Source organism: Pongo abelii, chromosome 9, assembly GCF_028885655.2.
Source record: "Pongo abelii isolate AG06213 chromosome 9, NHGRI_mPonAbe1-v2.0_pri, whole genome shotgun sequence".
Lineage (NCBI taxonomy): Eukaryota > Metazoa > Chordata > Mammalia > Primates > Hominidae > Pongo > Pongo abelii.
This window is the reverse complement of record NC_071994.2, coordinates 64581378-64604198: the sequence shown is the minus strand read 5'-3', so window position 1 is coordinate 64604198 and position 22821 is coordinate 64581378. Positions and strand designations below refer to the sequence as shown.

The 22821-nt window shown below is 44.3% G+C and overlaps 1 protein-coding gene across 7 annotated transcripts in view; it reads left to right on the top strand.

The window, feature by feature from the left end:
• The first annotated feature begins 3587 nt into the window (after positions 1-3587).
• TEAD1 (TEA domain transcription factor 1) overlaps positions 3588-22821 on the top strand; it is a 269563-nt gene continuing 250329 nt past the window's right edge. For 4 of the 7 annotated variants that reach the window (XM_024254985.3, XM_024254984.3, XM_063711253.1 and 1 more), the window contains exons 1-2: positions 3589-3715; positions 4302-4454. The gene's annotated coding sequence lies outside the window, so the exon portion shown is untranslated. The other 3 variants (XM_024254988.3, XM_054524634.2, XM_054524633.2) reach the window with 2 other exon arrangements.

Genomic DNA, 22821 nt, shown 5'->3' with positions numbered 1-22821 from the left:
TCAATTCTAACCCATTGGCTCTGGCTATCCTTCCTAGCTTCAGGCTGACTCAGTTTGTCTCAGCATGATTTGTTACCACTAAATGGACAGTTTCAGCTTCTTTCTTGGTAAGAACTGGTGGGGGGAAACGAACCCTTTTGTATCATTAGTGATATACATGATTGTTACATCTCCAGGTAAGTCACCCCTGTGGACGTTGATCTTCTGCCTTCATTGCAGTGGGCAGATCAGTGGGAGGCTAAGAGCATGAAATCTGAAGCTGGACTGCCCGAGTTTGAATCTTTGCTTTGCACTTACTAAATATATGACCCTGATCGAGTTATTTCATCTCTCTGGTCCTTGGCTCATTCATCTATAAAATAAGACTAATAACAGTAACCACCTCATAGGGTGGCTGTGGCGATCAAATGAGGTAATACCTGGAAAGTACTTAGATCAGTGCCTGGCATTCCACTGCTTTGATTTATATTCATTTCAGCTTTGGTGACAGTAGAGGTCAGGGGTTATGAATACAGGTTATAAACATGAGTCAGAAGGAATTCAGGTTCTGACTTTACTCTCTTTTGGCTATGTGACCATGGACAAGTTATATAGCCTCCCTAACATCTCAGTTTTTCCCTTGTGTAAACTGGGGGTACTAATTACTACTTTACACAGGTTCTGTGAGAACTAATTGAGATGGCAAATGTAAAATGCCAAGTGCTAAGCATGGATGCAGTATATGGTATCTGCTGTCATTTTAGCAGGTTGCAGTTAATGTTCCTGCCCTTAGGTGCTGGGGCCCTAAATCCGTGCACTGGTCCTATGCATTGATCAAGGTGGCTGAGGAGAGTGAAAGCATTTGGAAGAGTGGAGAGATGACAATGAGAGTCACTTCCCATTTGTATGTCCTGGGCAGGGCATACTTAGCTGCATGAGACCCAGACCACTTTCCAGGGGCTCAGATAGGTAGGCATCACCAGTAACACACATATGCTAGTAACTAACAGAATACAAGAAGCATATCTGGGGCAAGGAGCTTCAAGGGTCCTAGAGAGGAAATATTTAGTTTAGCAGTCTTCCCGGAGGAAGAGGTTTTTAAGGTGAGTCTCAAAAAATATACACACAGGAGAAGTTGGAGAAAATACTGGTCAAAAAGTCACTCATGTCATAAAGAACTTTGGATTCCAGGCCAAGGAATTTTTCCTTAATTCAGTATGGAATTGGGGAGATATTGTATTGCAAAGTGGCTATAAGACAGGAACTAGTCTGAAAGGTGCCCAGGTATACTGGGCCAACAAATAGTGGTTTAGAAACCCTACTAACTGGTTGGCACTGCCATCGAAATTTATCTGGTGCTTTTAGAAGATGACATTTGGAGAGAGATATGACCAGTACAGTTTTAATGCCAAATTAATTATGTGTTTTCTAACACATTTCCAAAAACCAGTGCCAAGGTGGTTGGGTTCATTATTGTGAACCTCACTGTATTACCTTATCATTGCCTATGAATTAGAAATAAAATGCACTTGTACTTGACTGTGGTGGTACCTACACAAGTCAGGAAATTGCATAGACCTAAATACAGGCACGTACGAATACATACAGGGAAGACTGGGGAAATCTGAATAACATGGGTGGATCGTATCAATGTCAATATCCCAATTGTGATACTGTATTAGAGTTTTGGAAGACATTACCAGTGGGGAGAACTGGGCAAAGTGAACAAACGATTTATTATTATTTTTTACAACTGCTTGTTACTCCGATTACTTCAAGAGTTGAAATTAAAAATGTATTAATAAGACTGGGTGCAGTGGCTCACTTTTGTAATCCCAGCACTTCAGGAAGCCGAGGCAGGAGGACAGCTTGAGCCCGGGCGTCTGAGACCAGCCTGGGCAGCATGGTGAAACTGCATCTCTACGAAAAAATTTTAAAAATTAGCTAGGCGTGGTGGTGCGTGCCTGTAGTTCCAGCTACTTGGGAGGCTGAAAAGGGAGGATGGCTCGATTCCAGGGCGTCGAGGCTGCAGCGAGCCCGGATCGCACCATTGCATTCTAGCCTAGGTGACAGAGCAAGATCCTGTCTCCAAATATAAAATAAAAAAAAAAAAGAAGGAAAACAATGTATTAGTAAAAGTTATGTTTTGTAGAAATGTGTTGCAGTAACTCACAGTCTAGTCCCCTCAGTTACCCATATAGAGGGATATAGGGATTCCTCGGGCACAAAATGTGTTCTGTCATTTAATCCTGAGGCCTCAGCTGGAAAAGAGAGCCAAGTGCCTAGAAGGAATGAGGTCCACTGTGCGGGAACCGCTTTGCAGCTTGTTAAATAATTATAACAATCACCCGAAACTTTAGACGGTTCTGTCCCCAGTGGGTCGATTTTACCCGTTTTCTGATTTACCGACTGGGTCTATGTCACTTTTGCGTCACTACCTCCAATGGCAGGGTTAAAATGATTCCTTTATTAATGAAATGAAGTTTCTCAATAAAGAAAGGGCTAACTTAAAGTCGCCGGATGCAGCATTTTAAAGTTTAGGAAGTTACTTTTGAAAAGTACAACCGGCAGAGATGAGTGAACTCAGTTTTTTAACTGACTTGGAGAAGACCTTGCTAGCAGGGCAGGTTTATTACGAACTCTGTAATTATCCTTCTTTGCTAGGCTAAAGGTTTTCCTTTCCCAACAGTAAGACAGATTTCGACTTGAGTGAGAGCTGTGAACTTTTATAAAAGTGAAAGGGAAGAGAAGAAATAAATGGCAGGCTGGGAATCTGGCCCGGAGACGGCGTCCACCGCGCTCGAGAGCAACAATCTGAATCACCAGAAAGGAAACTTCCCCACACTTGCAGACTTCCGCGAGTCCGGGAGCACTCAACGCAGCCACTCGCACTTCCGCGTCCCGGACTAGGGAAACTGAGGCACGGTAGGCGCGCCGCGCGCAACTCCGGCCTCGGCGCCTGCCCCCTGGAAGGAACCCAGGCTTCCAGAGTTCTTCGCGCGAGCGCAGGGACTTCCAAGCCGCGCAGCTCCCGTCCGCCCCGCCCCGCCCCGGCTCGGGACAAAGCCCGGAGCCCGCGCCGGGAGACGGAGGGCGGCTCCCGCGCGAGCCACGCTCCCCCGTGGGCGCGAGACTCCGCCCAGCTGCCGAGAGCCCGCGCCCCAACGGCGAAGCAGCCGCGCCGGTCCGCCCCGATTCCCCATGACGTCACCGGCGGCGGCAGGCCCCGCCTCCAGCCCCGGGCGGCAAGCCGCATGACGTCACCGAGGCCCCACCCCTCCGGAGCGAGTTCGGTCCTGGCGTTCATTTCATTCCTGTCCTCATTCCGAACATTCTTAGCATCGCTCGCGCCGCGCCGCGCCGCCTGAGCCGAGCCGAGCCTCTGCTGCCGCCGCCGCGGCCCCGCCGCCCGCCGCGGGCGCCCACCAAGCACTTTGCAGACTCGCTTCCACCCTGCGGGCCATTCCGCGCGGCGGGGCCCGGGCCCGGGGCGGCCGCGTCCAGGGACAGGCCATGCAGTGACGCCCCCCCACCCCTCCACCTTTGCCCGGAGCGCGGGCAGCAGCCCAGCGCGCCAGCCGGCCCCGGGGCAGGAGCGGTGCTAGGCAGGGGTGGGGTGGCCGGGCCCGGGGACCGGGAGCCGGGGAGGGAGCCGGGCACCGAGCAGAGGGCGGGGGAAGCGGCGCCGAAGTTTGCCTCGGACTCGCCGGGCGCTGCGGCGGCTCCCTGGGCCGAGGTAAGTTGGCGCGCGGGGCGGATGCTGGGGTGCGGGGGGCCGGCGGCGCGTCCCTCGCGGGCCGCTCTTTCTTTGCGGGCTCTGCTTTGTGTGCGACGGCGGGCGGGCACGCGGAGGGCCGCGGCCGGGCCCCCACACCCGCCTCCCTGCGCCCCCTCCGAGGTGAGCGGCTGGGCGCCGCCGCGCGACTTGCCGGGACGCCAAGTTGGGCCGCGCGCTGGGAGCCCGCGCAGCAACAGGCGGCCCCCGGCGGCGGCCCTGGAGGCGCCCGGCCGGCCGCTCCGCGCCCCCCGCGCGCCCCCTCTCCCGCCGCCTGCACGCGCGCACACGCACACACCCTCGGGCGCGTTGCACGGGGTGCGCTGGGGAGCCAGAAGTTCGGAGCGAGCGCGGGCGGGCAGAGCCGCCGCCGGCGCCGCCTCGGAGCCCGGAGCCGGCCCGGACCCCCCTGCTTTCGCCGCCGTCCCCCGGCGCCGGGTACCCCCGAGGCCGGCCCGGGTCTGCGCCGACTTGTGCCGTTGGCGGGGGGTTCGCTCCTTCTTCTTAAAGATGAAAAAGGGCACGGTCGTCTTTGCCGCTTCTCCAGGACTGTTGCTGCCGCCGTCGCCGCCGCTTCATTGCACATTCAAGTGGAAAATTTTCAGGAGTCAGCAGAAACATTGTGTCCAAAAAAGACTGAGTCGCAGTTACCACCAAACCCAGGAGGAGACTCTCCCTGGAAAACTTCCCTTCCCTTTCGGTAGGAAATACTGGAGGATTTGTTTGTTTATTGGAAGAGAAATGATCCCCGGGGGGGAGAAAATCTGGGTACACTTATAGTCTTTGTTCGTAACAGCAACACTTGTTTTCAAAAGTCCAGAGTCCCGCTGTAAAGAAAGTTCAACTTCTGTGACTTTTCTTCTTTTTAAAAAAATAACGTTTGTATTTTTAAAAAAATCAAAGCAATATTTTTAACGAGTCGAAAACAATGAGGGCTCACACCTCCCCTCTCATGAAAATAAATGAAATCCAGATCAGAATTTTCTTTGCTTTTAAATTGTCTTTTTTAAAAGATTTATTTAAAGTTGGATAGTGTCACTATATAAAAATATTTATGAAACAATGAAATACCAGCCACCAGCGTTTCTCAGGAGGGTTGTTAACTTCTTAGAAGCAAGTGGCTTCCTGTGATTTGCAGAAATGAAAATTGACCTCAGTGAGCCCTGGAAACTTAGAGACAGATGATGTTCCGGGAGCAGGGAATGTAAAAAGGCCATGTTTAAAAACAGTGCCTTGGAAGGAGCCCAGGTCTTGGGACAGAAAGGTCTGTTAAGCCTGCCACATTTCAAAATAGTAAAAAGAAATACTAAAAACACTACACGTATTGCAAAGGAGCAGAACCATATCAGTTCACAACAACCACAGATTTCTTTCTCCCCGCTTTCCACCTTGGTTGTTTTTGGAAGTTCAGGTGGTCTGATGGCTTGGGGTGCTCTGGGTGCCTGCAGTGGTTACCTGAGTAGACATATCCCTCCCTTCAGGGAGATGTGATCCACTGTGTAGTCACAGCCGGGAGTGGGCTCCTTTCTCTGCAGGCTGCAGTGAATCTTGCTGGTCTTCTACGGATAGGGGCTTCTCTGAGGCACAGATTGGGGAACAGTCTTCAGGCTACGCCCGGTGCTTCACCCTTTCCCTGTTGGGTTTGTGCCCCCCTTCTGTAAACAGCAGGGTCTTCGGGTCCAAGCATATCTGAATGCTTACAAGGACTAGACTTAAATCCAACTTCCTTAGGAATCTTTTCCTCTTTAGAAGGAAATAGTAGAACTAATTACAAAGTGACTCAGGAAAGACAAATGGATTAGTTGAACCTTTTGTCAGTAGTGAGGTTTTGAATTGTTGAATTTTTGGGGAAAGGCTTATTTTTCTAATCTCACTGTTTCCATAAATGGTCACAGATATTTTTGTTTAGTGTTTCTTTGTATGTGCAACTCTGTGTTGAACTCTCAGATTTCAGGTTTTAAACAGTTAACAATTCTTTTATTTATTGTTGGTATAAAAAATGAACTGATGATAAGCTATATCCATTACGGGTTCTTGCTGATGGTATCAGAATGCCAAGGTAGACTTTTATTTTTACTTTAATGGTAAATATTATTTGATCTGCAGTTTTAGGGGAATATTAGAACTTTTTTTTTTTTTTTTAAAACGAGCTTGAAACAAAACCAGTATGACACTTTGCTTTGACAATATGGGTAAAGAAAATTATAGGGAAGAATCTTTGTGTAAATTCCTCCTCTGTGTGATCCTTTATAAAGTAATGAACTCCGGGGAACATGCCTGAGAGAGATTATTGGAGGGTTGGAGGGTTTTTTTTCTTTTCTTTTCCCAAAACAAAAACCAGGACTCACCATGACATATACTTAATTAAATTTAATTTAAAGGGGGAGGACATCCCAATTTAGTTTGAGCCAGACTGATAGGAATTTCTCACTGAGAGGCTTTTCCTTGCCTTGTGGTACAATGTGTGCCCAGGCCCCAGCAGCAAACTAATTACACATAAGGGCGGGTTTGGGAGGGCAGCCTAGGGGGAGTCGGCTTCCTCCTCCCTTTCCCATTTCCTCTCTCCCCCCACTTACTTTATACAGCAGGAATTATATATTAATATACTCACTTGGGAGACTGGAGTCCCCTTTTATTTAGAAAAAGGAACAAATAAGTCATAAGGAAAAAAATGTTCGAGTTTTTTTCCCTGCTTGAGCTTCAGCAGTTTATAAACAATTTTGTGTTTTGTTGGTTCTTAGAATACAGAGCAACAATTATGAGGGCATTTCTTAACGGGAACGTTTGGGAAGAATATACTTTTATCATCAGTGTTTAGATCATATTTGTCGTTACATTTTCAGCAGAAAAGTATATAGTACGAACAGTTTAAAGCATGTAGATCCCAAATGTTAAATAGACTTTTGAAGAAATGAGCTGTGACATTAACAATACTTTAAGGTTGGTTGCTTCAGAAATGGATTGATCTCTCATACATGGTGGTCATACAAGAGCCTGGGCATTTGTGGGATTACTTTTCTCTCCAATCTCTTGTGTTATGTGTTAATTGTGATCATAATTATGCTGCCTGCAAATGAAAATTGTGTCTTATCACTCAAGGTTGGTGCAAATAACTGTATGTATGAACTGGTGGACTTAAAAATAACCATATTCACATACAGACAGTAGGTGGATAACACTTTTAAGCTCCATTTTAGGCACTTGTACCCAGTAGAGAGATTGTGAAAGGGAAAATAAATAAATAAATAAATATGAAAGCTGTGTTTAGAGGTCGAATCTGTTTAGTGGTAAAACTTTAGAGTCTGTTTTCTCCAAAGACTAAAGAATGTGGCCAAAACAAGTGTCCAGATTTCCCTGTAGAACTGCAAGAAAATGCAAGCCAACTTTGTTGTTAAATGTGAGCGTTACAGCTGCCCCTTTGGAGTTCAGTGGCTGGAACTGCAAACTGCTAATGTCCAACTTTTGGACTCAGCCAGAAAAATATATTGTAAGCTTATTCCCCTTTGACAAACCTAGGCTGTGCTGCTGCTGGGCTGCTTGGGGACTGATTGATGGCTGGCACAATCTTTTATAGCTGCATGGTGCTTTTTCTTATTTTATAGTAAGGCATAGATTACCTTGTGATATTTAAGTTGCATCTGGAGTTGTGTTTGAACCACATCAGTGATATATTTTATTCTTTCATATTCATGAAAGTGATAAAATCAGGTGATTCAAGTCCATCCTACGCACTTCATATTTCACGGTCGAGCTTTTTGACAGACACCTTATTTAGACCTTGTTGTATTGCAATTACTGTGTACCTCTGAAATCAGGGAAGTTCTGGGGCTTCTCTCTTCTTGGGATAGTTTGTGGCGTGCTAGTATATTTGAATCTAAATACTTGGAGTGTTTTTCTGTGGGTTTTTATTTTTTGTTTCAAAGCTGTGAACTCTTGAGTGTCCTCAATCTGTAAGATTCTCATTATGAGCTTCGTGGTCCATATTTGAATTTGGAATTGAAATTTGACCATTTTTTCAAATACATTCCAGTTTTGTAGTGGTACAGAATAGGGTAGCTTTGAAATATGTGTTTTATTTTAGTCAAAGTAAAAATGGGATGCCCTGGTGGGTGGGTTTTCAGGATGATGTTTCTTACAAGGGTAGGTTACTCTTAGCTTGTAAATTCTCCTTTGGTCCACTGACTTTTTGCATAGTTGAGAGGATTCTCAAAAAAATAGTTTCCAGTAGTCCGGGAGTCTTGGCTAACTGTGAAACTCACTGGTTTCCTCTTCTTGATTGGATAATGGTAGTAGTGGTGGTGGTGGTGTGATGGGGAGTAGGGGGAAGGTCCTTGTAAAAAGCTATCTTTTTTCTACCTTTGTGGCAGGCCAAGGGAAGGGTGTGTTGCATGCGCTACACCCACCCTGCCTTGTTTAAAACTGGTCTTTACTATCCTAATGCAATGCTTTCTATCCTTTTTCATGATTCACATTTGTTTTGAAGGCTGTGTCCTAGGATTTCATTAGCAGTTTTAATTTGCAGGCATGGGACCCTGGAAAATGGGTTTAAAAGAAAAAGCTGGCTTATTGATGAACAAGTTAAGCATCCATCATCTCTAGTGGGAAATTCTGGTTGCTTTTAGGCATCTGCCAGGTTTAGATGTATGTGTAAAGTGACTGAAACACTCTTGACTGGGAATATACAACACTGTTGTTCTTACTGATACATAAACTGAAAAACTGCTGCTAATGGTGGGAAATGTTAATTATGTGAGAACATATTGAACTTATATTCTCTGGCATGAACTTTTTTAAAAAAATGCATCAACTGTGCTGCTTTTTTTTTTTAATAGGCACAGCTTTCTAATTATCATAATTCAGTTCAGCTCTGCTCTTGGATGGTGTTCAAGTGCAATCTCAATTTAACTTGAAAGGGGATTTTTTTTTTTAAACTTGGAATGTTTAAGAAAATTTGAAAAGTTCATCCAAGAATGTTGTCTGCTTAGGTGTGAGTAAATCTAGAGGAACGAAATGAGTGCCTTTCTGTAATAATTCAATAGATCTGAATATTAAGAGACTGTTTTTTTTGCTTTGCTCTGTGTCCAAGCATTTTTGTATAACCTGATGCTACACACTGCTGAGTTCTCTTTGAAAACCAGTGTTTTTCTAATAGATAGTAAACTAAATAAATGAATATTTTATTACCATCTGCAAAAATGGGAAAGTCTTTTAAGAGAGCAGAAATACAAAATTGTTATGAATTTATTTGACAGAAATCATTGTTAATCTTTTATACCAACCGAGCCTTTAGAAGGTAATTGCTTTATCTGCTCCTTCTTTACTCTGTGACTTGACGGCATTTTGTGAAGGGAGTCATCTTTGACGGCGTTCATCCCAGTGTCTGTATCCCTTAATTTTTCTTTGACTTTAATAGCTTTTCAAAGAAAAAAAAGTAAATGAAGCCCAAGCGCCTAATCCTCTGGGAATCAATTTTAATTGTAAGAAAGAACAACTTAGATGGGCCTTCCGACTTTCATCCAGCCTGACTCCTTCTGCTGAGATGCAGAGAGCCCGCGGAAACCGAATGACTTCATTTGCTCTGGCACTTAAGAACCGAATTCACTTCCGTGGTGGTGAAATAAAAGGAGCCAAGTGTTTTAAATAGCCACTCCCCGAGGCCCGCCCGCCCGAGCTTGTTGAGAAAAGCGCATTGTCTGCTTGCAGCTCTAGCTGGGAGACTGCCTGGCTCGCCCTCCCCCACTGGGCAGCTCCATTTCTGAAGTTGACATCTGGTTTTCTCTCTGTTCACCTGATCTATCCCCGTACACGTGCTTACATGCAGTGTGCATGCATGCATTCTGCAGGTAACAGGGATTTGTGACATTAAGTGTGTGTGTTTCAAATCCCTACTGGGATAGGGGGAGGAACAAAGCTAATGGCACAAAATAAAATGTAAACACAGTAGCTGCCCCACATGCCGCCGCTGCTGGGTTTCTGTCCGATGGTGCTTTCTGGGTAGGCGTGCCTATTGTTATGGCAGCAACAGGCGGCAGAACTTGGGGCACCATATGGCGGATGTGGGCCTCAGATAAGCTGTCTGGTAATTTAGCTTATCAATAGCATTTTGATATGCTTCATTTTCAGATCACCCATTACTGTGGCTGGGGGTGTCTTGGGGGCTAACTGATTCTGAAACCATTGTGAGCGGATGCTTCCTTTGGTGGAATCTCTTTCAATCCTTTCTCCCTGGCTGCCTTTTCATCTCAAAGCCTTTGAGAGACAATGCTGGTTAGAGTTAGAGCTCCATTAGCTGAAGGAACCATCAGCCCCATCTTGAAATCCTGGGCACTTAGAAGACCTTGTCATGTATTGTCATTGAGAGAAAAACAGAAAACAGATACTTAATAGCATTTCATATTGTCCGAGCCGAGAAATTCTCTTAATTCAAAGTTGCTTTTGCTTTAAATATTGAAGGAGTGAGTTTGATACTGTTTTTAAATTTTGATGAAAGGTTTCTAGTTTTGTTATGCATTCAGAATACCTCCCTAATTTCCTTTCACCTTTAAATTTTACCTTAGCCGTAAAATGCAAAAATTATTACCTTTTATATAATTTGAAATCAGGGAATGTGCCATTTGTAATTTGGAGGCAAGAAGCAGCTTCCTTCATGCTTAGAAATTGTGAAAGTGGAAAATGCTTCCAGAACACCACTCAAGTGTCCAGTGAAGCTGAAGCAAAACTAAAATCTCCCCTACTGATGAATTGGTAGGGCAACTCTTGCCTCAGCTGGAGCCAGTTTAGGGAATCTGCACTTAGTAGGTGGCTCAGTGGAAGTCTGATGGTGTGCATGACCACGTGCTCATTACCCGTGTGACCCTCATTCACCAAATACTTGTGTCTCTGATATGTGGCAGGCATGGGGGAAGCTAGGGCAAGGCTGTCTGCCCCGCTCCTGTCTCCCGCTGGCTGCGTGTTCTCACTCATCTTTCCAGGCCCTGCACCTTTTCTCACATTTTGCCTTTTGGGTTTGTCATTCAGGGCACATGGATCCATTTACATGGCTAACTCAGGATGGTTCTGACTGAAACCCAGGTCAGCCTCTTTCTGTTCCTGCTCCAGGAAGCTCCTGCCACATCAGTGGTTCCCACCTTAGCATGTGCACTGCAGCCTCCATGGAGCTTTTACAGCCTGGGCACCACCTGTGGAGGCTTAGGTGGGTTGTGGTAGGTGCAGTGTGTCCGTATTTCTGAAAGGCCCCATCATAACATCTGCTCCTGGCTGGGAACCATTGATTTAGATATTCTAATTTTTGTCTGCGGATAGAATCAGGTTAAATTTGGTCATTTCTAATTCTGAATGTGATTTTCTTCCCTCTATATTTGTGAGGCAGTATACCTAGGAACATAGGCTGAATCTTTATGGAATTCACTAAGATGTTCTTCATTGGTTTTAAAGATAAGCCTGCACAAAACTAAGGTCTCACCTTTCTATCCAGGGGAAGCAATAAAATGAACCAGAACCACCTTCTCTGTGCTCGGCATTCATTTGTTACCTCATGGGAGTGTAGCAGTTGTTTCCAGATGTGATTGTAGAGGTGTGTGTCATGGTTACTGGTGAGGGGCTTGAGAACGGAGTTCTGTCTGGCTGCTTATAGAGGTTTTGCTTTCTGAGTAGCAGGGATGCTCCTAGAGGTCCTTGGGTGGTATGCCTGGTGTTGGAAAATGAGGGGATAGGAAGGGTAATCCTGACGGCTTTCTGGAGATGAACTGTGGATAAACCACCATGCTTTTCCTTCTTTCCTTCCTTGTCTCTTCCCTTCACCTTGGGCTCTTTGAAATCCAGATGCTCCTGGTTTTCATGGAGCTACTACTTGCCACTGAGCGTTTAAACATTTATGGGTGCTACTGTGTGCCAGGGATTTAGTAATTAGGAAAAGGTGGCTAATGAACAGTAATCAGTAAAACTCCCCTGCCCGGCAGAGTTTACAGATTAGCAAAGAAAACAGGCGTGTACAGAGGTCATGGCAATCCAGTGGGAAAGTTGTGTGTATGGTATTTTGTGAGTTCCAAGGTACACATTTTTAACATGCTTGAACATTTTTGAAATTGGGATGTGTTTGACAGTATGGCTGGCCAGGTGGTGGTAATGACCCTTGATGTTGCATGCTCTCACCAAAGCCTGTGGAGTGAATGCAGTGGAGAGGAAGAAAATCCCAGAGTCAGTAGTGAGCATTCCTAAGAATACCCTTGTTGTTACAGAGGGTGATGGTGTATGGACACTGATCACTCTGAGAAGTTACTTTAGCTTATGTTACCCAATTTATTTAGCTTGTATTTTCCTTTTTATGTAGGCACAAGATTGATAGAGAGTAAAAAGTTTCAATATGTATAAAATAATATTTCTAAGTGATAAGCATTGTGACATCATTTGTTTCACAGTAGTACGTCTGAAATAAAATCCTGCTGCATCTTACCGGCAGTGGTGTCTTAGGGTTAGTGAAATGTTGAAACAACACGTTTGCATCTCTAGTCCTAAGGATCTGGGGGGTTATACGTTATGGATGGGTGTTGCCTTGAGGGTTGCTTCGAGGGAGTGGGATTTTTTACACGTTTATATTTTTTAGGAGCATGGATTTCCTTATGTAACATCAGAATAAAGGGGAAACACACTCACTGGGGTAAGCCCTCATGATACATCTGAAGAGCTGTGTTGCCCTGTGGTAGGAACTGAGGAGGGCTTTGCGGAGGAAGTGATGTTGGAGTTGGGCTTTGAAGGAACAGGAGGATTTTTTCCAGATGCCATTTTGGGGGGTGAGTTGGGAGTAGGTTGTTAGAAAATAAACAAACCTTGTGAAATATTCTCCTGAGTAATGAACTTAACCCTCGCATATCGATACGGTTTGTTGCCAGTAATGGGCTACTACAGATTTGAAACTTGGCTGTGAGGAATTAATTGAAAGGAGTAGGAGGGGGGAACTGATTGACATGAACAGTGGGCTGTTTCCTGATTTTGGTTTGGAAAAAGACAGGATAATGTGGGTTCAAAATCAGAGATTTGGAGTTGGACACACCTTGGCTCAGTTACTTGCTAGTGTGGCCTTGCACAAATTACTTGTTCTCTGCAAGCCTCGGTGTCCCCATCTATAAATTTCAATTGTGCCCACTACGTACCAGACACATGGTATGGTGAATGCTCAGTAAATAGCAACTTCAAATGTTATGTTGCATAACAGATCTTTAAGGATTTTCTGCCAAGTCACCCTGGACAGTGACCCTTGAGGAACACCCAAGGCTGAGGCATTTACTTAGAATCTGATCCGGATTCCTGGTCTCTGGCAAACAGATAGAAATCTAGGAGAGGCTGAAGCAAGCCCATAAAGCCCTTGACCATTAATCGCTTTGAACCACACTTCCCTTATTCATAAAGTGGAGGAAATCCATCAGTAAATACATAATATTTGAGGTCATTCCTTACCCAGTATGAATTCAATGGAAATGCTTCAAAAACTGGATAGCATGATGCAACTTCATCTGTCTAAAAGAAAACCTTTTCCTTAGCTTCTTGCTTGAAAGCCACACTCCTAACATTGGGGTTGGGTTGTAGAAGTTCTTTTGTAAGTGGTTGAATGCAACTCATCTTTTCATAGCGAAACAATGCTTAGGGTCTCGGGCCGCCTTGTAAAACCATTGCATAATCCCCCCTGGGGTGCAGAGGGCATTCAGCTTCAGGTGCGGAGAAGAAAGGTACTTTTGCTGCCCTCATTGCACCTCTTAATACCTGCTTTGGGCTAGCTGCTTCACTTCTCTGTGCCTGCAGTTTCCCCATCTGGAAAATGGGGATGATGTTATCTACTTGGAAGAGTTGGAGTAAAGTTTAGATTAGGTAAGTGCTGGCTTGGTAGGCTAGAGCTGTAGGTGTGGCTGCTGTTAAAACCTAGGCCATTCGTTTCTCTCAGTACTCCAAGCTCCAGAGATAAATCTTTGCCCCTCTCCTAAGACTCGCTTCCTCTGGGCCTTAAATGTCACTCATAATAATTCACACTCGTGAATAAATGGTTGCCCATCTCTTTAGCCAGTGTATTTGCATGTTTAAGAGGATGTTTGTGAATTCCAGTGCCTAACTCCAGGTACTTCCTGGGTAGATGAGCTGAGTTCCTTCTGGAAGCTGGTGATAGAACCTTGTGTTTTCAAAGTCAGCTGGCTTAAGCTGGTACTGCTCTGCTCACATTCCCAGCTACACTTCTGGGTGTGTCAGTGTGCCTGTGTTTTTAGATCTGGGCCACTCCCGGTGACTGGTCTGAGCAGTTAAGATTGCTTTGTGTGAGCTTGGGCCAGGGACCACCTGCATTTTATTGACATCTTTTCCTGTTGTCTCTTAAGCAGTGTATAGACGTGTGTGCTAATTAATCTGGTTTCCCAGTCTTTAAAAAAATTAAAATGAAGAATTATTGAGGGAGGAGAGTAGTCTGGTTGAGGAGAGAGACTTAGATTCAGGCAGGCTGACAGTGGATGAGGGGAGGAAATATTTTTAAAAGCACTTATTCACAACTCTGGGAGTCTACTAAAAGTACTGAATTACATACTTTAAAAGGGTGAACTTTATGGTATGTGAATCATATCTCATAAGGAAATAAATCCGTGGATCTAGTCACCACACAGAACAGCATCTTGTCATGCCCACCATGGTATCCCCAGCATTCTGGCTGTCGTGTTTTTCGGTGATCGAGTGATTAAAAACTGATAATCAGACCTAATAAGAAGAGTTTCTACCAGTTGGTTTTAGAGAGGAGCCAGGAAAAAACATATAGTTTGTTTCAAAGATAAACAGTAGTAGTATTTAAAATAAAACTTTTTTACTTTAGAAAGAATCAGTTTCAATAGTGTGGAATGATAAATGTTTACCATGTTAACCCATCCTTGTGGATTATACTTTTAAACAATCCAGTAACTAAGTCCTAAAGGATAAAGTGGGAGATCATGAAGAGGAGACACCTGGAAGGCATGGGAGGCCACGAATCAGTCATTGAATCTGATTTGCAGATTGACTTAAGAATGGGAGAAAACGGACCTAGAATCAGGTTAATGTGTACCTCAAGTTTCAGGCTCTGCTCTACCTAGCTTTTTTCTTAATTTTAACTTGGTCTTCCTTGTTCCTGTGTCCATCCACCAGATCCTTGCTGCCTTCTTCCTGGTTACTTTTTGTGGCAGTTTTGCCCGTTTGTATTTTCTACAGGGCTGCCCTTTATGGTTCCCCATGGCTGAGTACCTGTTTGCCTGGTATAATCCTGGTTTATGTTGCTTGTCTTGGCATAATCCTTAAAGAACCCTCCTTTACTATCAAAATGTCCCAGTTTGGATGATAAATTATATGCCTGTGGTACTAATAGGAAATTGTCAGGGAAACTGGCAGACTAGACTTTTCTAGAATGGAGAGAAAATCCCGGGCAGGAGGGCTTTGTGGTGTCTTGGTATTGAGCTCATAACAGTATTACTTTTGAAGGATTGTCCCAGGCCATTTCTGAGGCCAGAGCTACAATAGAGGGGAATTTCAGGAAACAACTTTCCCTTCAAATCTGTGCTATTTCAACCAAATTGTTTCAAACCTTGTTCTTTTCTGTGGATGCACTCATAAGTATTTTTTTAAAAATAATTCTCATCATTCATAGGAATGATTCAGCATTGGTTCATTTCCTTTTAGACCAACAAAGTTTAATTTAGAAAGAAGTTTTTTTTCAGTGGTATTCTGAAAGGTTGGTTTGTACTGTATGGAATTGGGGGATTTCAGATTATATTTTAGAACCTGTGGTCTTGGCACTCTTGACATTCTTGGGTTTCAAACTCACTTACCTTTGTTCTGAGGGAGACTGTGTAATGATGTTCTATGATGCATCTAAATAGATAAGCCAGAAGACATTGAGTGGAATTTTAGAAATTTTAAAAGAAATTTTAGTACTTTTAGAACTTTGCCTAAAACCAAAAGTAATTGGAGTGACACTGCTCAGTTCCTGGTGGTTCTTTTGACACCGCTGTTTAGTTATTTTGTGATGTGCCTTAGGCAGTGACTTCAGGCAGGAGTGGAGGTGTTCAGTCCAGTGTTTCAGCTCTGACCAAAACAATGGCGTCCAGACTTTGCTGTTGAGAACTGTGCTGGAGAACTGTTACCTTGTTGGGATGGTTCACTGGGAGAAGGCATTTGAGGGTCCTCCAAGTGCTGGGTCTTGGTCTCTCCACTTCTAGCTGGTGTGGAAGGAAGTCCTGGTTGGGAATCCTCTGCTATGGCTCTTCCTGTGACCTTAGGTAAGTCATCTGAAAATCTTTGGTTTATCTTTCTGGGAAGATGATGCTGTACTGCCTCTTGCCCCTCTAGCTGTTTTTTTGTGCTGTGCTTTTGATTAAAGAGAGAAAATGTGTGAGGCCTTAGGCAGAAAGGTCCTGGAGAACTGTTATCTTATCAGACCATCCATAACCCTCAAAGACAGGTTTTGTCGAGGAGGAGCAGTACTGCTGAGTTCACTTTTAGTTGTGCTAATTCCTGGGCTTCTTGGATAGGAAGGGAAGGCTGACAGGCCAGGTTCTGTCTTAAGCCCATATAAGAGTTGCAATTGTAGTTGAAGAAGGTGAAGCTCAGAGCAGCTTAGTGCCCTACCCAACATCACACAGCTACACTTAAAACCAGTTCTTTATCTGTGTGACTCCACAGCTGTCAGGCTAACAAAGGACTGCACATCAAGTCACCTATCAGGTTTTCTTGTGGCATTTGAAGGGAGTTAAGATAGACTGTGACGTTGAAACAAAGGTAGGCTTCTCATTTAGTGTATTTGCCCAGAAAAATGACACAATACTTGTGTTTTCTTGGTGGCCCATTTTACTCCCTCTTACAAACATATGGCTAAGGTCTTGAAAAGTTGGGTGTGTCTCAGTTGAGCCTTTCAGAGATTACTTATCCTACCCCATTCACCTCTCTCCTGTGGTTTCAGTCCTCCAGGACTGTGGGGACCAGTACCCCTCACCCCCATGACTGGTTATACTCACCGTTGAGAGAGAGGGGGCAGGACTCCTCCGGGCCGGGCTAATCCACCTAATTCTCTAGGTGGGTGTAGTGGGTAGGGGGGACTGCTGTAGTTTGGAAGTTTGGAACTGGACCTGCGAGTTTATCTGGTTTTGCTTTGGAATGTGCTGTGTTGGCAGGCAGGCAGAATAAGTTAGCCCCCTCCATCACCCTGAAGGCCTGGATATGGAAATAGCCTCATGCTGGGAATAGGGTTTAGGCAGATGACCTTGACTTCACTTTTTGAGAATGGGAGTGCTTGGGAACCTACTGAGATGGGGTGAATTTCTCTCTTCCCACCCAGATGACCAGCTTAGCCTGTGATAAGTGATGGGCAGTGATGGGGCAGCTGGCAGAAGAGAGTTAACTGCTTGCCCAGAGCCCTTCATAATCAGGACTCTGAAAAAGACACTGGGGCTTTGAAATGGGGTTGTTTACAGGGTTGATACCCCTCTTTGACACCTTGGTTGGTTTTTGGTGGGAGGCAGTGGGGCTGGTTGATAGAAACTTTTTCTCCTGTCTACCTGTTTCTGGTGTCTCTCAGCTAAAAGGTGTGTGATCACTGATTGCCAGTTTTTAGGACTCTGTGCTCATGACTTTCCCCCTTTCCCAATTTGCTTGTACCTTAGTCTTCATGCATTTCTTAAATTCTTCCTAGGTGGTTCTGTTGGCTGTTTTGGTGTTGTCCTAACTATGCAGTTCTCACTAGTGCTTGGTGTATTTAGCAAGGTAGCCGGAAAGCATGGCTTGGAGGTCAGATCTTGGTTGCAGCCCCAGTTCTGCCTATTGGCTGTGTGATTTTGAGTAAGTGATTAACTCTATCTGGGCTTCTGGTTTCCTCCTCTGCAAAGTGGAGAAAATAATAGTACTTCTCAACATGTGAGTTTAAATGAAATATAGTGAATGACCCACTGTCAGCCTCTGTGTTGGTTCCCCCAACCCATTGAGAAGTGTCTTGCTTCCTCCGCTCTCCAGTTTCTCAGTTCAGGGTCCTGAGGTTTTCCTCCCAACTAACACAGGCTGGTCTGACTGGGGGTCATTTATTTGCCTTTTCATCTTCCTCCTTCGGGTTTAGTTTTAAGCTTTGCCCCAGCTTCCCCTCTTGCTGGATTTCCTGCTTTGTTGTTTTTCTGGTTTTTTTTTGTTTGTTTGTTTTGTTTTTAAATTTTTAGTTTGTCAGGCTATTTCCCTTTTGTTTTCATATTTTCTGTTGTCTCTCCCTTCTCCCTGGAAAACACATCCACCCTTCCCGCCTCCACTTTTCACCGTTTCTCCTCTGCTCTTATCACTTTAAGATCTCAGAGACTCTACCCTGCAGTTCACTACATTTCACCAAAAATGGTCATCAGAAAAGCACCGCTTCTGCTCTCTTTAACACTGGATTGAATCTGTTGGCTTATAGAGTTCCCAGCACTCTTGATAGTTGTTACTATTTTGGAATAACATAACTCATTCTCATCCGCATTATGCTTATGAACTTGTGGAATGACACAGGTTTCCTTCACTTATCTGTTTGACCTTGGGCAATCTCTTTATCCTTCTGAACCACAGTTTCCTAACCCCTGAAATGGACATAGAAGTGCCTGCCTTATGGGTTATAGTGCAGGTTCAGTGAGGGTGAGCACAGTGCTGACTCGCAGAGAAGTGTCTCATAAATGTTAGCTGCTGCTGCTAATTATGATTGTGACTACCATCATCCAGCAGCTGTGAAGTAGAGTGCCAGGTACCTCTTCCGTAGCATCTGTCTCTCTTTTTGAAGGAGGGGGTCAGGAGCAGAATCTTATTTTTATTTTAGATTTTCAGTGTCTTTGCTTTGGGAAAGTTTAGTACAGTAGAGGGCAATTGAACCCCTGTGCACCCATTATCACCCAGCAGCAATCATCACCTCATGGCTATTCTTGTAAACTCCTGGCTCCTCTCCCACCAGATTATTTGGAAGCATTCCTAGTTGTCATACCGTTTCATCTGTAAATTAGTACCTATTTTAAAAATATGACTCTATTTAAAAAAAAAACAACCAACTATGATACCGTGATCACACCAGCACTTTAACAACTCCTTAATGTTGGCCGGGCACGGTGGCCCATGCCTGTAATCCCAGCACTTTGGGAGGCCGAGGTGGGTGGATCATGAGGTCAGGAGATTGAGACCATCCTGGCTAACACAGTGAAACTCCGTCTCTACTAAAAAATACGAAAAATTAGCCAGGCGTGGTGGCGGGCGCCTGTAGTCTCAGCTACTCCGGAAGCTGAGGCAGGAGAATGCTATGAACCTGGGAGGTGGAGCTTGTAGTGAGCCGAGATTGTGCCACTGCACTGCAGCCTGGGCGACAGAGTGAGACTCCATCTCAAAAAAAAAAAAAAAAAAAATTAATAATAATAAGCCCTTAATGTCAAATATCTAGTCACTGTTTGGGTTTCCTTGATTGTCTCATAAATGTTTTTTCACAGTTGGCTGGTCTAGATGAGGGTCCCAAACCAGATCAACAGGTTATATTTGGTTGCTGTGTTTCTTAAAACTCTTTAAATCGCATCCCCACCTTTCTTGTAATTGATTTGTTACAAAAGCCCCTGTGTTTCTCTTCTAGACTGCCTCGTTCTGGATTTTGCAGTTGTATCTCCATGGTACTGTGTGTTTTATTCTCTTATCCTCTGTATTTCCTATAAATGGGAATTTAGATGTTGACATTTGATCTAATTCAGGGTTTTTAAAAATTTTTTTGATGCAAATATTTCATAGCTAGTATTCTACCAGGAGGCACACAATGTACAGTGTCACTTTTTCTTGATGTTAGTTCCATTGATTGATGATCTCTGCCTGTATCTATTATTTCATGTAGTTTTTGCAAACTGCTGGTTCTCTGATACTCTAGTTCTCTTTTTGGAGACAGGTCTCACTCACTCTGTCACCCAGGCTAGAGTGTAGTGGTGCGATCGCGGCTTGCCGTAGCCTTGACTTCCCGGGCTCAGGTGATCCTCTCACCTCAGCCTCCTAAATAGCTGGGACTGTCAGTGCGCCACCATGCCTGGCTAGTTTTTTAGTTTTTTGTAGAGACAGGGTTTCATCACTCAGGCTGGTCTGAAACTCCTGGGCTCAAGCGATCTGCTCACCTCGGCTTCCCAAATTGCTGAGATTACAGGCATGAGCCATCTCACCCAACCCATTCCTTCTTTTATGGAGAAGGATTCTCTTAGCAACTATATGGTTAACCTAGCATATAGTTTGTAAAGGAAAGATAGTTTTCTTTTTTTGTTTGCATATCATTAGGCAATCACTGATTTTAAATTATTGAATGCATTTCAGTCCATTGCAGTTCCTCCTCTTACTGATGCTCAAATTGTTTCATCTTTGGCCAGCGGGAATTTCTTTAGTTGGCTCCTGTGGCCTTTTGATGTGACCCTATTAATAGTCTTTTATAGTTTCCTTGCTGTCCAACCTCTTGTATATTCTGGGAGATAGAATGAACCATTTCTGCAGAGTTTGGGTTCCTTTTATTGAGAAATGGAGTTTCCAGGCTATGATGTGTGTGCTAGGTTCTCTGCTTTTTTCTCCTTGCACTCCTTCAGTTGAATAATCTGCTCACCTTTGGAAATGGATCCTGCCTGCCATGTCAACTCTAATCGTGGTAAAAGCTTTCCTTGCACACTTGCTCATGCCTGGCCTCTTTGGCTCTCATTTGCCACTTTCATGCTTGTGCTTGTCATCTTGTCCTTTTCTCCCTTAAGAAAAAGACCAAACTGAAGAATTACCATGGATGGTTTGTGGTTTGACTTGCTTCCTGAAGGCCAAAGCTCATGTTAATGTAGGCTTCACAGAAGTCTTTAGTCATTGTCTTCATCATGTCTGCCTGATAGTTTGTTCTATTCCTTGTATACATAACCAGGACATGAGAGATTCCTTGTCTTATTACCACTGTGAGCCATTCAGGCTGCAAGCTGTATTTTGATGATATTGTTGGGTGCATTTGTACTCATCTGTTTCAATAAATATTGATTGAATTAAGCTTTGTACTTTTTCTCCAAAGTGTTTAAAATAGAATGTATTTAATGTCCTAGTCATTTAAAGAATTTATCACTAGTCTATTTTTATAAGCTTAAATAAGTTAAAGATTTGTAGTTTTAGATAGATTTATGCATTGGACCCCTAGTCGTAACATAGCTATTGTTTTAGTGCTGCGGGCCTATAGTAGTAGGCCTGTAAGTCTAAGATGAGTGTTTTTTATTTAACAAGTCTGCTATTAAACTTCTTTTTAGTATTATAATTTCTGTCTTAGTTTCTTGGAAATTGTTTTATGCCCATGTTGGTGCATCATAGACTATGCACTTAGGCCAGCCCCCCCCAGTCCCCCCAGCAAAGTAGGGCTCATTTTAAAGACAAGCTCTAATGCTTTCTTCAGAGTTTCCATTCAGACCTACAGTTTTAGCTTCAGTAATACTTTTTTGTTTTGTTGGTGAAACAAAGCTGTATGCGTTCACAGTGCAGCCAACACAGTCTCACAACGGCACAAGTGAATAGTCCTGAAATTATCATCATTCTCCACACCACTGAGAAATTAACCAGCATCCTGGCCTGGGAAATTTTGGATACACATTTAATGCCCCTCACCCACCACCCTGGCTTTTTTTTTCTTTTTAAAGCCGCAAGCTTAATTTAATGGTTCCTCTGTATTAAAGGAAAGAACAGTATTGTAGGGGTTTATTTCCCCCCCGCCCCCGCTTTCCTCCGTGGGCACTGAGAGTTGGGGGAAGAGCCCCGTAATTCACAAGGCAGGCCTCTGTGCCCCGCGGTAAACTCAGTTTCACAAAGGGAATTTTCATTATGGTCCTGTGGCTCCCTAACATAGTGGAGGCTTCAGGAGGCAAGTGGTAAAAGCTACCAAAGAAAAAGCTGGACTGGAGCCACTGACGTCATGTCAGTAAATCTGCTGGAGGAGCCCAGCCATGCAGCGCCTGCCAGCCGGCCCCTGCACTTTGGCCTTGCCTGGTCAACTGTTCTTACTGCTTCCTCCACCCCCACCCCACAGAACAGCCTGTGTTTTTTGTGTTCTTTTCCCCCTTTTCCTTCTGTGCAACTGGGCTGTGTTGAAACCCATAAAGGCTTTTGAAAACCACCCCTACTGGTCCTGTGCTTAATGTCTTGTGTGGGGAGAGTGGGGAGAACCCAACAGTCCATGAATGAGGGAGGCTTTAAAACTTTTTTCTAGTGGGGACCTCTTTGTGATGAATAAATCCACAGGGAACATCATGGAAAGCAGCCAGAGGTGCGAGCCCCTGGTGCTTAGTACTTTTAAAGAACTTCGCTTTTAAGTCCTGGGCTGTGTGCACGTGTGTTCGTGCGTGTGTGCATGCGCACAGTAAAGGACAGAGAAGGCCAGTCAGCACATGGGTGGAAATACAGAATTTTAGCCTTCTAGCAGAGGATGATTTAAGAGAATGAGTTCCAATGCGAGTCCTTTATTACCCATTAATCATTGGTCAGCTCACTCTGAACTCTGGTTTGCAACTGGAACAGTTAAATCTTAAGCTACATGCTTCTGTACATCCTGGATATTTAGAGTCACAACCCCAGATGGGCCTGAATTAAAATATTGCTGTGCTAAATCTATTTTTACATCTAGGGGAATGACATCTAAAAATAAACCTTATCCCACCTGTTATCTACTTTTGGGAAGTTGAAACACTGTTAAGTCGCAGCCCATGGATTAAGCTTTGATGACGCCTTCCCATGTGATGCCTGCATTCCACTTTTCCTGCCATTGGCATGATGTTTTCATTGTTTCAGTAACCGTTGTCCTCCTGTTTATTTTGCTGTGAATATTCATTTGCAAATAAGAGTGAAGCATAGGTTCAGACTGGTTTTGATGTTCCTGAATCTTAGGGTCAGAAACATATTAAAAGCAGTATCTTATCCATGAATCATGAGATGAGTCAGTTCCTGAAACCACTACAAGCCTCATAGTTCTTGGCTACAAGCAAAGGCAGGAAATCCAGGCTTCAATAACTTCCTTTCCCAGTCCTGGCTATAGCCGCGTTGGTGGTTAG